This window comes from Pituophis catenifer, unplaced genomic scaffold, assembly GCF_029215685.1.
Source record: "Pituophis catenifer annectens isolate HBS135680 unplaced genomic scaffold, rPitCat1.0.hap2 SCAF_11, whole genome shotgun sequence".
Classification (NCBI taxonomy): domain Eukaryota; kingdom Metazoa; phylum Chordata; class Lepidosauria; order Squamata; family Colubridae; genus Pituophis; species Pituophis catenifer.
This window is the reverse complement of record NW_027256891.1, coordinates 5,299,865-5,314,632: the sequence shown is the minus strand read 5'-3', so window position 1 is coordinate 5,314,632 and position 14,768 is coordinate 5,299,865. Positions and strand designations below refer to the sequence as shown.

At 40.0% G+C, this 14,768-nt stretch overlaps 2 pseudogenes; one reads left to right on the top strand and one right to left on the bottom strand.

Moving 5' to 3' along the window:
- Positions 1-327: 327 nt before the first annotated feature.
- On the bottom strand, positions 328-11,634 carry LOC139322862 (claudin-34-like; annotated as a pseudogene).
- Positions 11,635-12,758: 1,124 nt separating this feature from the next.
- On the top strand, positions 12,759-14,513 carry LOC139322861 (claudin-34-like; annotated as a pseudogene).
- Positions 14,514-14,768: the final 255 nt, after the last annotated feature.

Below are 14,768 nucleotides of genomic sequence, written 5' to 3'. Positions count from 1 at the left end.
AACAGCACTGTGTCTATGGAGAGAGGGAATCAGATGGCCCAGATGATTCTGGAAAACTATGATTTGCCCAGTACAAGGGATAGATGGTTCTAAAAATAATACCTTAATAATCTAATATCTTAATAGTCTACAGATGTTAAGTCATCTGGGCTCAGGATCCTCTTTTTTTCCCCGGAGGTAGATGATCACCAAAGGACCAGAATGCACACCAATCTCAATTGCTGTCAGGGGTTTGTCTACTGGCAGCAAAACATTTTTTTCTCTGCATTTATTCTAAATAATCAGAACAGGACCCACCAGGAAGAACATTACAACCATAAAGCCAAATTAAAGGGCAGCTCCAACCTCCTGCTCCTTGGGAAGTGCAGGCATGTGGAAAGCCCAAGAAAACCTAATCACTGTCTTCATTAAAATGGAATACAAGTTGCAGGAAATTGGAATGAGGACTAGGAGTCCTGATAAAAAAAGCTCATAAAACCTCCAAGATTAAAACAGGTGAGCAAAGCGTTTCTCTGTCGTGTCTTTGTCAGTCGTGCATAAGGAGAAGGCCATAAAGCAAATCCCCACAGGCCCCCAAGTGACTCACTAAAGTCATTAGATCTTTAGCCCCCAAAAATGGGGGGGGGGAGGACATCTTCCTGTGTTCTATGAATCTCCCACAATGGTGGTATCCGGTTTCTGGATTAATACTCTGGAAAAGTAGACATTTGGAAAGCCTCAGGAAACCGAATGTCTCTGTTATCAAAGATGGAATAAGTGTGCCAGAAAATTGGAATTAGGACCATGATTCCTGCTACAAAGTTCAACAGGTGAACACTAAACAAGATGAACTTTTTTTTTCTTTGATGGCTTTGACAACAACCCCTAAGGCAAAGCTCATGATGGTTATGGCCACAGCTACTCCAATGCAACTCAAGGTCATCAGATCCTGAGCCCAAAATATTACTTTGGGCATCATCAACAGGTCTTCGGTGAATTCCTCACAGTGAGTGTATCTGTTTTCTGGATGGGTGCTGTGCAGATAACACGCTTTCCAGATTCCAATCCACACCACGCCAGGATTCATGCCATCCTGACTTTCTTCATGCCATATTCTCTAATGTTTGGTGGCTGATGCAATAATACACAAAACCCACCCGAAGATACTAAATATTAATAACCATCTAACTGGGCTCCTTAATCAAGCCTGACCGTTTAGAAATCATAGATTCATTTTCATTTGCTAATTGCCGATCAAATGGTTGTGCAGATGAAGTTAGGATTCCTGAAATTAAAACAAAATAGCAGAACATATATTATACAGACTGTTGCACATTAATATTTCAGTAATTTAGAGGTTCACCCTTTATTCCATTGAGAGTAAATTTCCTTCCCATTTATGAAATTTATACACTACCCATCTAATTATCTCAGTGGTTTACGAGTAAAAAATGTCACTTTTCCTCATTCAAAAGTTTGAAAAATAGCAAATTCTAAAAATATTTAAGCTGCTTAAAATGAAGCTTATAGCTTAATAAAATATATTGTTATTAAAATACCAATCAACTAGCCAATGATCAAGAAAAAAGCAAGGTGTTGTTAGCAGTTACAGAACTTCATGTGATGTAGACGAACATTAGACATGTTATTATCAAAAGTTAAGAAATCCTGTCTTCCACATTAACATATTTAATAATTCTTCTACAAACTGAACAGTATATATTATTTAAATATTATTTATTATTTATTTATTTATTACATGTATTTATATGCCGCCATTCTCCCGAAGGACTCAGGGCGGCGAACACAAGTTAAGAAACAAGTACAATAAAATCATAATTTAATCCAAATAATTAATTAGTAGTAAATAATAAAGCCCGGAATCAGTCTCAGCCTATTTGTTTGAAAAGTCAAAAGCCATTTATTAAACATAAATCCATGCCAATGAAAGTTCACATAACTGGAAGCCAGAAATCTGAGCCACCTACTTTGTAACCAAAGGATCTTCATTACCTCTGATTCACAAAAAACTTGAGGACTCTTTAAGATTGAGGACTCTTTAAGTTTGCTGAAACAAAACCAAGATGGAATAGTTTAGCTGTCATTTAAACAATGCATGTGTGCATAATCTCTATTGACACACAAACAAGGGAACAACATGGTTTAATAGTTCTTTCTATGCACTATAAACTGAACAGTCTGTCACATAAATATTAAATATAAATCCAGCCTAGAATATCAGTGAAACCAGAAATCAGGGCCATTTGCTTTATATCCATAATATCTCTCAACATTTCCATTTCCACTTGATTTAGTAAAATAGGCAGCCATTTGGTGGCTTAAATGTGTTGAAAATGAAAGCAAAAAAGTGTTTTACAATTTTACATTTTACAGATGCATCTTTCTGCAATCCCTATTTTTATTTATTAGTCAAATTTATAGGCTGCCCATCTTACCTTTTTTTTTTTTTTAATTTGATTTATATGCCGCCCTTCTCCAGAGACTCAGGGCTGCTTACAATGCATTAAACAATAGCCTTCATACTTTTGTATATTTATACAAAGTCATCTTATTGCCCCCACAAACTGGGTCCTCATTTAACCTACCTTAGAAAGGATGGAAGGCTGAGTCAACCTTGAGCCTGGTAAGATTTGAACCTGCAGTAATTGCAGGCAGCTGTGTTAATAACAGGGTGCTTTAAACCACTGTACTACCAAGGCTCTACCTTAAGGTAACTCCAATGACACACAGACAAGGGTATAATATAGTAGGAAGAATTTATTCTTGGCTAAATGGTCTGTCAGTGATAGCTGTCACAAATAATTTTTCTATACCAATGTTTTTCAACCTCAACAACTTTTAAGATGTGTGGGTTTTAACTCCCCAGAATTCTCCAGACTGCTGGCCAGGGGATTCTGGGAATTGAAATCCGCATATCTGAAAGTTGCTGGGATTGAGAAGCATTGTTCTAAATTACTCTCCTTTGGGACTGTCAAAAGAACAATTTGAGGTTTCAATTTGAGCCAGGGTTGCACCAAAATAAAAAAAATGAATTCCAGAGAGCTGTGAGGAAAGGATAAATATTTATTACCCAAAGCAAAGGAGTTTGCCTTGGGGACAGCTACAGAGATATGGGGTACAGTGAGATGGTTTACCTGGTGGGCTTGTCCTGGATATGGAAGTGCATATGTACTGATTCTAGGGTGACACCCGCGGGGCATGGATGTGTGATGTTTATTCTTGTGAACACACAGCTCCTCTGGGACACCAATTTAATTAACTCTATTTGAGTTTACAGACCTTTTCCTTTGATATGTGGATTAGGTTGGATAATTTATTTGGGGGCTTGAGGAAGTTTGAATAAAAGATTTCCCCTGTTTGCTATTTTTACTTGATTAGCCTAGTTTCAGCTTGACTGTCAGTTATCTAGTAGAGATGTTGATTCTTCTTCCATTGTGGATTCTGTTAATGTTTTAAGGGAAGCTGGCAACAGTATGAAGAATAAAATATATTTTTATATAAAACTTCCCATTGGACTGATCCTAATATTTTTCCCCAGCCACCTGCCGCCTCCTCTGTAAAAAGAGACAGAAAAGGGCTGCTGACATCTAAGCCCCGTGACAATATTTTGTCTAGCTGTGTTTTGCCTCTCATTGAAAGTGTGCAAATGATCTGTTGTTCTCGTGTTCCTGTTATTCACCCTTGTTTATTATGTTTTATGACTGAATGTATGTTTTGATCTGCAGAGAACAATTTGCAAAGATACATGTTAATTGAGAAAACCTTAGAAGGGTTATTCTGACACCCAAAGCTAATAGAAGTCAGGCTTCTGTGCCTGATTCAAACACGGAGTACAGCTCAGTTAATCATACTTTTGGGGAGATAATTATTTGAAAATTGCTTATAGTTTCCTACCATTCAAATTCAATAGAAGGAAAAAAAAACAAGCTTGCTATACATGAAACTCACAGATATAACTGGTGTTCTGTATGGACTTGGAAATTCCGAAAGAAATGCTTTTCAGATTGTTGAAGATTTTTGATTTTTCAGACCATCTTTTTAACAGTTTCTGACTGAATATAAATACAAAAAGAGCCATTGAATTGTTATTCCAGAAAAGAAGGACCCAAAGCTTAAGCAGAGTACTGTTCATGAATACCTACTGTGTTGAGTAATCTCTCAGTGAATTTGTCATAAGTCTCAGTTTTAGCTTTTGCAAATCTAAAAGGAAAGATCCTTTAAATGATCAGCCACGTATTCAACGAGATCCTATTATAAAGAATCTAAAATAATTTATCTGAATAGGAATTCACTTACTTTTCTTCATTCTGATGTTGGGGAACCAGTGGCCTTCCATAGGTTGTTGCATAATAATTCTGAATATCTTCCACAGTTGACCCTGATGGAAGAAATCACTGGCAGATCAGGTTCAGCAACATCTGGAGGGCCTCAATTTTCCAAAGTTTAGGAGCTGGGCTAACCTAGCCTGTTTTATAAACCATCTATCTTCCTTTCATCTGGAGCTGAAAACACAGAGAATGGGAATCATATAGGCACTTAGTGCCAAGTTTTGATAAAAATGGTGTATTAGAGCTGCCATCCTACAGTTGAGCACCATATTCGTTAGATGCCAGTCTGTCGTGAACTATGGCAGAAGGGAGCTGGCACTACTCATCGTACCTTCCAGACAGTGGTGGGATTCTGCCAGTTCTAGGCGGTTCGGCTGAACCGTTTGTTAAATTGCTGGCTCGCCCCGCCCCTTGCCCTGCCCCTCCGCACCACTATTTATTGCCAATAAATAGTGGTGGGCGAGGGGCGGGCGAGCCAGCAATTTAACAAACGGTTCAGTGTTTTTTTGTAATTTTATTGGCCCGCGGAGCTTCAGCATAGGCTAATTAGCCCATTGATTAGATCGGCCTCCCGACTCTCAGCTGATTTGCTCTCAGCTGTTTTGCGAGGACTCTGCTGCTTGCTTGCAAAGAGTGCTGGAGCAGATTTTTTTCCCCTAGCTATGCTGAAAAACGAAACTGAAAGTAAAGCAGGCTGTTGGCTTTGCTGTTGCTGCAACGTTGGAAAATTAGGCAGGCAGATTTCTTTTCTTTTTCCTCACCAAAAAAGGTAGGTGCAAACAATGGGAAATTTAGGGAAAAAGAGGAGAGTTCAAGATTTTAAAACACAAAAGAAAAAAAGCTCTATTTAACTAGGGAATTGTAATAATTGAAATACTATTAGTTGTATATTATGTTGAAAGTAGAAATGGTTAAGTTGTGGTTTGGAGGAATATATGGGGGAAATTATTTGGTTTATTATTATTGGTAAATAGAATTAATTGATTTGTAAGAAATTGGATTGCATGGAAATAATTGGAATATTCATGTTCATATTGATTAATATACAAAAAAGATAGTTATATAACTAATTGATTTATATTAAAATGTTGAATTTATATTAAACAACTGTAATATTACATAATTAACCAATGTGAGGATAGATATAAAAATAGATGACAATGGGAAGGTGTATAATATAGAATAGAAGAGAAAAATTGAATTTGATTAAGATTAGAGATGAGGATGAAGGGTAATATTGTTTTTTTTTAAAAAATAGATAAGGAATAAATATGGCAAAAAGGAAATATAGAAATTGTAAATTTAATTGAAATGACTAAACACTGTTTAAATTTGTGAACTGGTCAAATACTCTGTTTAAAGAAAATAAATTGTATGTTTGTATGTGTCTTTCTAATTATTGCTATTTATTCATATTTGTTCTCTTTTCTTTAAAGTTTAACAATTCATTCTTTATCTTAATATCTTTATATTTGTTTGGGGTTGCCTTTCTTCCATTTCATCTTTTTTACTGTACAGCAATATTTCTCCTCAAACCTACCACCTCTCTCTTTTCTTTCCTTCTTACTTTCTTTCCCCCCCTTCTTCTCCTCCCTACTTCCTCTTCCTTTCTCCTTCTCTTTCTCTCTTCCTTCCTCTCTTACCCTCACTCCTACTCTAATTTCCCTTCCCTTCCTTCCTCCCTTCTCTTCCTTCCCTCTCTCTCCTTCTTTCTTCCATCTCTCTTCTCCTTCCTTTATCCCTCTCTATTGCTGTATCCTTTTGTGCATATGGGTTACTCAGAGGGATGAAAAAGTTATTTTTGACTGGTCCTCGCACTTTTGATCACTCCTTGAACTTACAACTGTCCTCACATTTTATGTTTTTCACCCTATCTTGTCACCATGGTGAAGAGAAGCAGTTGTGAAATGAGTGACACGGTTGTTAAGAATGCTACAATGGGCATAAATGATGACCAGTCATAAGGGTGAGGACAGGTCAAAAGTGCGAAGATCTGTCAGAAATCACTTTTTTCAGCCCTCTGGGTAGTCCTTTTGTGCATATGGACTACTCAGAGGGGCTGAAAAAGTTATTTTTGACTGGTCCTCGCACTTTTGACCAGTCCTCGAACTTACGACTGTCCTCACATTTTACATTTTGCGCCCTATCTTGTCACTGTGGTGAAGACAAGTAGTGGTGAAATGACTGACACAGTTGTTAAGAATGCCGCAACGGGCATAAATGTGAGGAAGGTCATAAGTGCGAGGACTGGTCAAACCAGTCAGAAATGACTTTTTTCAGCCCTCTGAATAGTCCCTATGTGCATATGGACTAGTCAGAAGGCTGAAAAAGTTACTTTTGATAGGTCTTCGCACTTTTGACCAGTCCTTGAACTTATGACTGTCCTCACATTTTACGTTTTACGCCCTATTTTGTCACCGTGATAAAGAGAAGTAGTGGTGAAATGATTGACATGGTTGTTAAGAATGCTGGGCATAAATGTGAGGATGGTCATAAGTGCGAGGACCAGTCAGAAATGACTTTTTTCAGCCCTCTGAGTAGTCCCTATGCACATAGCCATGCCCACCCGATCACATGACCAGCTAGCCATGCCCACCCGGTCACATGACCACCAAGCCACACCCCCAACTAAGCCACGCCCACAGAACCAATTGTTAAAAAAATTGAATCCCACCACTGCTTCCAGAGATACAAACTCAAGGTGAAGCCCTGGGAATGAAATGCAATGGCTCTCCAACTAGCTCACCATTGAAGAGACTGTTTCCAAAACCATGTATTCAAATTTAATTGGGCAATGAGGGAAAGGAACTGGAGGGGGAAATTTAACCGGGAAACTTTGGCGCAAGAACTTCAGTTCTGGCTTTGTTATACTGTGAACCACTTGGCTTTTAGTAAAGTATATCTTTCTGTCCGCATGGAGTCAAGGGTGTTTCTTGCCTAAATGTCCAAGTTGGGGCAGGTCTAACACTGGGATTATTATTTAATTGGGACTTTCTACAACAGAATTTAGCTCTGTACACTGTGGAGAAATTGGCCAGCATGGGATATCTCTGCTGTCATTAAGGGGCTCCTGGTAGGTTATAAGAGGTTTGGCTGTCATCTGGATTGGTATGTATGCCTTTTATGTTATGCTTTTTAACCTGTTTGCTTCAGCTAATGTTGTTGTTCGTCCATCGTTTTCAAAGAAGACCTTAACATCTAACAGGTTGTGGGCTGTTCACGGTGTGTCCGCAGGTGGCTGGTAAAGCCTATACAGGCACGGAATGTTCTGCCACACGTTGGGCAGACGTGCGGGCACCATTATTGCAGCATTTAGAATCTCTTCATTTACTGGTGTCTTTATTATTTATTATTTATTTATTTATTTATTTATTTTGTCGCATTTCTATGCCACCCAACTCCCAAGGGACTCTTTATTGTCTCTGGATCCAAAAGAACCAATTGCTGGACAGCCACTTGAAAGAAATGGTCTAGGGTCTCCTGCTTGAGCAGGGGGTTGGACTAGAAGACCTCCAAGGTCCCTCCCAACTCTTCTGTTATTCTGTAACAAGCTATAATGAGCTCTGATGGAGCAGATCAGGTAATTCAGACCACAGAATCACAAAAACGTGAAAAGCTAGCACGACAGAAAGTAATGGACAGCAGCACAGGAGCAGCTAGATTGTCCCTTCTCAATCGTACAACAAACTTTCTTAAAGAAAAGTCCCTGCAGTCTTCGGGTGCTAGAAAACTCAGCTCCATTTGGAATGAGTAAGAAGCTTTTAAAAAGCGAAGAGATTTTTGGATAATTACAGTAAACAAAATTGGCTAGAAGGGGAACTTTTAATTACTGTGAACTGAAACTTTGGGGGGGTTGATAAGAAAAGTACTAAAGTTTTAAAAAATGGATTACAAATATTGTTTGGCAAATTTCAGGTGAAATTTGTTGCTGCAATTCAGAAGCCAATTACAACACGTTGAGCCGCGCGATCATCAGAGGCTTTTTTTTTCTTTTAAAAAAGAAAAATAATTGCCTTTAAAAGAAAAAAAAAGCCTCTGATGATCAGGCAACTCAGCTGGGATTGTCAGAGCTTTTGGTTGTAGAAAAAATGCTTTTAAAAGAAAAACAAAAGTTGGCCATGCCCACCCGGTCACATTACCCACTACCAAGCCATGCTTGGTGTAACAAACAGAACCGGCAGTAACAAATTTTACATTTCACCACTGAAAACAACCCTGTTAAGAGTATTCCAAAAAGCCCCTTTCTTTAGACCTTGATGACACTCGTATGGATTTTACACCAAGCATTAAAAGAAACGTTGAAGCGTGCACAGCTTAGTACTAAAAATGAAAAAGATCTTTATAGTAACTTTTTATTCTGAATAAATTTGCCGCATAGTTTACATTTTTGCCCTTTAAATATTGCCCTTTAAATATTAGACACGGGCTGGCCACGGCCACGTCCGGTTTAGCGAAGGGGGAGAAGTCCCAATACGTCACATGCCACCGTGATGACGCAAGTTTGACACCCCTGCCCTAGACAGGTGCCATCTATTTCAGACAGGTGGCTGTCCAGTCTCTTCTTGCAAACATCCAGTATTGGAGCACCCACAACAGCTGGAGGCAATTTGTTTCACTGGTGAAATGTTCTATCTGTCAGGAAATTTCTCCTTAGTTCTAGGTTGCTTTTCTCCATCTTTGACTGGATTGACTGAACATACGAACAAATTTATATTTGTAGCCCACTTTTATTTTATAAATTACTCAAGGTGGCGAATATACACAATACCCTTCCTCCTCTTTTCCCCACAACCACCCTGTGAGGTGGACTGGGCTGAGAGAGGATGACTGATTTTAAATCACTCAGATGGCTTTCAAAAAACTATGACAGGTTTGGAACTCACGATCTCCTAGTTTCTAGATTGGTGCCTTAACCATTACACCAAAGTGTGTACTTTATTTGATGAGTCTTTAAAAGCTGTATTAATGCTTTCTGACATACCTGATAAACCTTATTTTACTGAAGTACAGGACTTATCCCATTCCAGAATCAGGTCTTAGTCTTTTAAACTATTTGAATCCTGTTTGGAGTTGAAGGATAATTTAAGAGGCCAAAGGGTTCACCTCCAGGCCATCTTCCTCTTCTCCACTGCTGGTTCTTTGTTTTCACCTCTTTCATGTACATTTTGATCCCTTTGGTACGTTATAAAGCATCTTCTCGGAACATTTTGTACTTCTAAATTGCTTTAGGAGGGAATTTGGTGGAGATAAATAGTTGATAATGACTTAAAATGGCAGATGGAGAGACAAGATATTTAGCACATTATCTTCCATTAAGACTAGACTACATCTATTGGCCTATTTTGTTCGTATATAAATGTGTGTGGTAATTCGAAAGAAAAGATGGGAACTGTTGACTGAGATTTGTCCTTTGGAATTCTGTCGTTTGTCAGTTGAGGAGTGGCAGTTGGAATGTCCAATGACAGTTGAAAACGGACGTTTTGGAGGAGAAAGGAAGAGATGCTGGTCATTCGGCATTGGAGATAGTGAGAGACAGCTGCTACTATCTATCTGTGGTCACCAGGGGTGGGTTCCAAATCCCGTCGCTACCGGTTCACTCATGCACACAGGGCACTTCTGCGCAGATGTGGTCACATGTCATGGACTGCATTTCCCATAATGCAATCTCTGTCTACATCTCCCACAATGCAATCTCTTAAAGAGACAGCTCTTAATTCTTAAAGTAACTAATTTACTTTCTAAACAGCACATGATCAAAAGTTAAGAAATCCTGTCCCCCACTTTAACATATTTTAACAATTCTTTCTACCCATTACAACTGAACAGTACATATTATTTAAATATTAAACATAAATCCATGCCAATGAAAGTTCACATAACTGGAAGCTAAAAATCTGAGCCACTTACTTTGTAACCAAAGGATCTTCATTACCTCTGATTTGCAAAAGACTTAGATTATCAATGAAGCTGGTGACTCTAAGTTTGGTGAAACAAAACCAAGATGGAATAGTTTAGTAGTAATTTATTCAATGCATGTCTGTGTAATCCCTAATGACACACAAACAAGGGTACAACATAGTAGGAAGAATTTCTTCATGGAATATCTGTGATAGTTTTTCACAAATGATTCTTTTATGCTATACCAGAGTTTTTGAACCTCATCAACTTTAAGTGCAGTCTGGTTTGAGTGAGCTGGTATCCAGAGAACCAGGTAGCTTATTCAAAAGCAGTGGAATTATATTTGAAGTAAACCCCCAAATCTCCTTAGTTGGTGACCACCAGTGGTGGGTTGCTACCGGTTCACACAGGATTGGGCAAACCGGTAGTGGCGGTGGTGGGAGGCTCCGCCCACCCGTCCGGATGCTTCTGCACATGTGTGCCTGTTTGGCCACTGAGGCTGTCTGCCTGGGTGTAAAACAAAGCCCCGGCCATTACAAATTGCCGCGGAGGAGAGAAACATGCTTTCTGAACAGGGGGACAGATCTACCGTCCTTTTACACTAGGAAATGGGATAGATTATGAATATTCGGATGAATCTCACCTTAACTGTAAATCCCTGGTCAAAAGGCAAACTGCAACGATGTCTCCTAAAGTTTGCAACGCACCCCAGTGGTCAAAAGGTGAACTGCAACATCTCCTAAAGTTTGCAACACACCCCAGTGGTCAAAAAGCAAACTGCATCGACACCGCCTAAAGTTTGCAATACACTCTAGTATCCAGTATCCAGAAATCCCCTTAGTTTTCCCAGTCATGGTTGAGGCCTCTAATGTGTCAACAGAACTGGTCCTCCCAGCTAATCTTGACACGAATGAAGTATCGGACGCCGTGGAGACTCATGCAATCATGGCAGAAGCATCTGATTCACCAGGAATGCTGATCCTCCCCCCCACCTAACCTCGATACAAACCCAGAATTGGACATCCAAATTTCAAAGGAGGCAGCGGCACCTCAGAAAACCTATGACCTGAGGCAGGATAGAAAGCTTACCGATGCCATGCGAGCAAGTCTGGAGGATGAATGGGATAAGAAATATCGAAACCATACCAAAGCCTGGGAGAAATTTATACTTCTTCACGATACACCCAAAGAAGAGCTCTCCCCTGGGCGCATCTGCTCAATGGATAATAATATGGATTTGCTATATCTACAATGGAAGGATTGTGAATGCTAACTCATCCGCAGCCAGTCGAAGTTAGAAGATCCAGAGCTCGAAAAGGACATACAACACATCCAAACATTAAACAAACAATGCGATAACTTCGTTTCAAACAGGAAAGACTTACCCCACGTTGATCTTCAGCTTCATGCTGATCTTCAGGTGAAGGACACAATGAGCGAGAAGGCCAAATCCGAGATATCCCATCATTCACATGCGCCATTCCAGCGGCCACATGAGGCCACCACTCACTCTTCTAAGAAAGCCTCCTCACCCCAACGCTCACATGCGTCTGCCGCTCATTCTTCCAAGAAAGCTGCGAACGAGAAGGCTGAGTCCAAAGCAACCCATCGTTCACATATGCCATCCCATCGTTCGCACGTGGTTCCCCTTTACAAGTCATCCCATTCTCAGACGGGTAACAGCGTCTCACAGCAAGCTTCCATCCCAGGTTCATACCACTCTTCCAAAGCATCTTCTTGTCATAGCCAAAGGTCCCAGATCTTGATAGCAGAGAATCTAGCCGCTGAAGCTGCAAAGGCACGAGTCGAAGCTGTGGCGGCCAAGGGAACTTTAAGTGTGGCAAAGGAAGAGCAATTGCAGAAGGAAGAAATGGCCAGACAACAGGAAAAAATGGCCAAAGCTCAGGCTAAACTTGAGTATTTGAGGCACGAAAAGGAGGCAAAAGAAAAGGCAGCACGGGCTGAAGCTTTACAGGCGGAAACTAACACGCTTCACTCGACTTTAATACCGGACAGTTGGAGAAGAGAACTCGTATGAGCGTGTCAGGGCTTATGTGAATGGCCAGAACTCCCTACAGCAGGGACAACCACCGAGTCGACAAATTACTCACGCGGCTGATATCGTACAACCCAGATCACGAGACTCCTCCCTTGGAAGTGGACAACCTACCCCAACAAACCAAGACATACAGGGCAACCAGAGTACTCCATCAGCAGCAGTGAAGGATCCTCAGCAGGACGGCACACAGGTAGCTGCAAGTCACAGCTTCAATGTCGAGGCTAAGGTGTTCCTGCCAAACCTTCCAGGCATTTCGAGCGCAGCTGTCCAGCCCAATGGAGGTAGTCAGCCTGCCTGTCAGCAAAGAGAGCTACCATTGCCATGGCAAGACGAAATTGTCCAGAAATACTCTGTAGGAAACCACCAGCTGCTTTTGGCACAGGACCCTAATCTAGCCGACTCCGTGGGGCGCACCTTATGGTGAAAGTGTTTTACACCTATCTTACTCATTTTTTTAACCATATAAATATATAATGCAAATTATTTTATTTAATTTCAGGAATCCTACATTCATCTACAGGAGCAATAAATCACTTAATGAGCAACTACTAAGTGAAAAAGGATCAATAACTACAAAATGATTAGCCTGGATTACCCAGTTAGGTGGTTATTCATCTTGGGATGGATTTTGTATATTACTGCATAAGCCACCGAACATTGGAGAATATGGTGTGTGGAAAGTCAGGATGGCATGTATCCTGGCGTGGTATGGATTGGAATCTGGAGAGCACAGCACTCATTCAGAAAACAGATCCATTCACTGTGAGGAATTCACTGAAGATCTGAGGAAGCTGCCCGAAGAAATAATTTTGGCTCAAGATCTGATGACCTTGAGTTGCATTGTAGGAGCCGTGGCTGTAGGTTTCATGAGTTTTGCCTTAGGGATTGTTGTCAAAACTGTCAGTCAAAAAACTTTTGTGCTCATCTTGTATAACGTTAGAGGCAGGGGGGAAATGTTCCCAGTTGGGACCGGATCGCCTGATCCGATAGCGATGGAGGCGGGTGGTTCGGAGAACCAATAACAAAAATCTTTGCCCCCCCCCCCATTGCCTAGCTGAGCCGCGCAATCATCAGAGGCTTTTTTTTTATTTTTAAAAACATTTTTTCTACAACCTCTTTGGCCGAAAAAATGCTTTTAAAAGTAAAAAAAAAAAAAAAAAGTCTCTGTTGATCATGCGGCTTAGCTGGGATCATCACGAGGCTTTTAAAAGCATTTTTTCTACAACCTCTTCGGCCAAAGAGGTTATAGAAAAAATGTTTTTAAAAGGAAAAAAAAAGCCTCTGCCAATCAGGCAAGTCAGCTGGGATCGTCAGAGGCTTTTAAAAAAAAAAAGCTTCTGCCGATCAGGCAAGTCAGCTGGGATCGTCAGAGGCTTTAAAAGCATTTTTTACAACCTCTTCAGCCGAAGAGGTTGTAGAAAAAATGGTTTTAAAAGTAAAAAAAAAAAAAAGTTGGTCACGCCCACCACCAAGCCACGCCCACAGAACCGGTAGTAACAAATTTTACATTTCACCCCTGGTTGGAGGCCTTCTGATTTTTTTTATCAGGAATCATGGTCTTCCATCATGGTTTCCTGGAATATGTATTCCATCTTGGTTAATTCAGCCATTATGTTTTCTGAGTCCTTGCGAACGCCTACAGTTCCAGAGCACCAGGAGTTTGGTGCTGCTATTTATGTTGGCTATAGTGCTGCCTCTTCATTCCTGTTGGGTGGCATTATGATTATCTGTAATAAAAGTGTTTTGCAAAAATGTGCAGAAAAGGAGGTTTCATCCCCAGCAGATATATCACTGACAACCACTCATTTTTGTACAAATGTTGGTTCCTCAGTGATAATTAATGTACAAAACAGAGAGGAACCTGAGCCCAGTGACGGTGAGTTAACATCTGTACATTATGTGGATATAAATAAAGATTCGTCACAATCAATTCAACTTCTGCTTGAAGATGCTTAAAAAAGTCCCTATTATATGAATTATTCCATTCCAGTAAACACAAACTACTAATGTTTGTCTACTCTTATTGTATCATATTTCCACTTTTCATTTTACAATTGCAACATTATTCATTTCTTATTGCAAATAAATGCTATTAATAATTAATACGAATAAATAAATATTGGTGTGTTACTTTTGCTAAAATAATCTTTGGAATCCCTCCCAAGTTCACAATTCAAGGATTCTATGTCTTCTTAGGTTCTAGATCTGATTCTACCAAACCAGTCTAGCCCTTGGCTCCCTCAAGATATGTCTGGGGATGAGGTCCAAAAAGTCAAGATGATGTCCACCAGCATGTGAATAAAGTCCTACCTTCCCCCCCTTTTTTTTACAAAAGAAACAAAAGGGTGGGTCTTTGATTGTATAGTTAAAGCTGCCAACTTTCTTGACCCCTTTCCTTGAGCTCCATGGGACTCCCTTTAACCTAATTAGATAAAATTTGGCTTCGCTTGCGTGGTGGACAGCACTAAAACAGAAGGTGGCTC